Below are 3,020 nucleotides of genomic sequence, written 5' to 3' on the forward strand. Positions count from 1 at the left end.
CCCCCGTAGTGCAGATTATACAGTGATGCTTCTCCTCAGCTGTAGGCAGCCTGTGTGTACTCCACACACACACTATCCACGGCAGATTTACAGCTTCCTAAAGAATTGAAGGAAAAATAATAAAGATCATTATTCTTGTAATATTGCTACATTTAGCGTAGGAAATATGATGCAAATGTATCAAACGAGGGCCGAGACTGAAGTTAGCTTCTTATTCACTCTTCTTGTTTGGACTCTAGCTTCTTATTCAAAAAAATAAAATTTTGCAAGGGTTAGAGAGTCTTGGACAACAAATTTGCCAACTAAAATCACCAGCGGGGTGTCAATTGCATATGACCCACATGTATTTTGCCTTGCCCAACACTGGTTTGGGAATGAAATATGCTGGCAAATTGGGCACATATGCTATAATTTATCATTTTGAATAAGTATCTGTAGTGTTGCAAGGGTTAACGAGTCTTGGGCAACAAATTTGACACCTAAAATTAGGAGAGGAGAGTCAATTGCCTATGACCCACATGTATATGTATACCTTGCCCAACAGTGGTTTGGGCATTCAATATACTGGCAAAGTGGGCACATACACCATGTTATGATTTACTATTTTGAATACAAATTTGAAACCTGAAAAGTCAATTGCCTATGGGTATGGAATACACTGGTAAAGTGGGCACTTTAGCTGTGGACACAGTGCAATTCTGGTTATCGATTTGGCTATTTGATTGTACAGTGTTTAGCCACATTCGATGCCGATGCGCACCCCCGTTTAGTCTGTATCGAATAGAAAAATAGACTGTGCGAATTCCACAAGGTTTCAGGGTGAGGAATACCCCACTATAGGGAGGCATATTCTAGATCAGGGGTGGAGAACCTTTTTTGTGCCAAGGGCCATTTGTATGGGGAAAAAATCCTTCGGGGCCAAATGTAAAAATTTATTGTACAAATTGTCCTGCTGCAGCCGTCCCACACTCCGGCGGCTGCTGCTGAATAGGACTGACAGTCTCCGGCTGCTGTTGATTTAAGAGGAATCTCGCAAGAACTACTGACCTCTCACAGGAATTCCCCTGTACTTGACTCCCGGCAAAGCCGCCAAACGGGTGGGCGGGCCACTCAGACTGGCTACAGGGGCCGCATACGGCCCCCGGGCCTGAGGTTCCCCACCCCTGTTCTAGATGGTTAGAAAATGGATCAGGATTCTTAATCATAGCGCCTTGGACCTAATGGTCCTTGTGATTGAGGAAGCGGGACTTCAAACCACCAGAAACAAAATCAGTGGATTCCTTAACAAGCATAGGGCCTTATTCTAGTTCACTCTTAGAGGCAAATTCCTTCTTAGCTGGACAAAACCATGTGCACTGCAGGGGGGCAGATGTAACATGTGCAGAGAGAATTAGCTTTGGGTGAGTTATTTTGTTTCTGTGCAGGGAAAATACTGACTGCATTATTTTTACACTGCAATATAGATCTCACTTTAACGAAAAACCCCACCCAAATCTAATTCTCTCTGCACATGTTACATCTTCCCCACCTGCAGTGCACATGGTTTTGTCCAGCTAAGAAGGAATTTGCCTCTAAGAGTGAACTAGAATAAGGCCCATAATACGATGCTGAATGATCCCGCTAATGAGACCTGGCTGGAAAAGCAACAATGTGAATCATATAACAACGATCTTATTAAATTTAAGCGGATTAAAAAAATGTACAGTGGACACAGATTACAATGAAAATTGTGTCTACCAATGCCAGGATAGTGGAGAGAAAAGTCGAAGCCTGTGACACTCTAGAGCAGTGATTTTCAACCTTTTTACCTTGCGGCACACTAAATAAGATTTTGAAATTGCCAAGGCACACCATTAGATCCCCACAGGGCGAAACACATTGGCCCCCACAGGAAAAAACTAATCCTATTGGACCACATATAAAAAACAATCACATTGGTCCCCACAGGTAACAAAAATAAATACATTGGCCCTTTACATGAAAAGAAGAGACCAGTAAATAACAGTTGAACAATGGTGGTGGCTGTAAACTGGTTTGGGCATCTCTAAATCTGGGGGCACACTTGAGAACAGCTCAAGGCACACTAGTGTGCCACGGCACAGTGGTTGAAAAACACTGCTCTAGAGCGACTAAGGGTCGTAATTGTTGTGAATTTGCGGTTGTTAATAATGACAAAGATTTTATTATCTCTGACAAACTAAAACTGCGCACCCGGGGGGGGGAAGCAAAACAAAAGAAATCAGACAAAATCCTCCTGTACCACTACAAACAAGAAACAGTAGTGATGAATCTGTCCCACCATACTTTGGGGGGTGATTCTATTCTGCTCGGTAAACTGCGAAGCTCTCAGTATACCAAGCAACTGTGCTGCAGCCTCGCTACCCCATCGCCCTTCTAAATCTCCACCCCCTCCACCACTGTTTACCCTCCCAACCATGGGCATTATTCTGGTCGGTGCGGACGGAGCCGAATATGCGGCCAGGACCGTGCGTCCTAAACCCCGCCTTTCGTACGGATCGCTCACTCCGTCCGAATGCGGTAAGCCGCTGACCACACGGAGCACGAGTGTATTTCTTACGGATACACCTCCTCCATCTCTTGGAACCTCCCCCATCATTCGATGGTCGCAGACCATCGAATGCAGGACCGAGTGTTCCGCCAGCTCCCGCAACCTCAGACCACACGGCATTTCTCCGTGCAAAAGCAGGGATCTGGGCGGGCAGCTGACATCCGGCGATGTCATATGTCCGCCCCCTACACGTGCGTCATGGCCGCATTACCATACGTACGCCCAGCGTTTTCATGGGAACGCCCATGAAACGTGGGGTGTAAACATATGGTAATGAGGCCAAACAGCCCTTCACGCCCCTCTCCACCCCCTGTTCGTAGTGTACACATTTCATGCGGAATGTGGCCGTGCGTCCCGCTCGCACATGCGCAGACACAAAACATCGGTGGCACGAACGCACGCGGACATTACCGCACCAACCAGAATAAGGGCCCATGCGATGTGTAATGAA

The sequence above is a fragment of the Crinia signifera genome, chromosome 3, assembly GCF_055691185.1.
Source record: "Crinia signifera chromosome 3, ASM5569118v1, whole genome shotgun sequence".
Classification (NCBI taxonomy): Eukaryota; Metazoa; Chordata; class Amphibia; order Anura; family Myobatrachidae; genus Crinia; species Crinia signifera.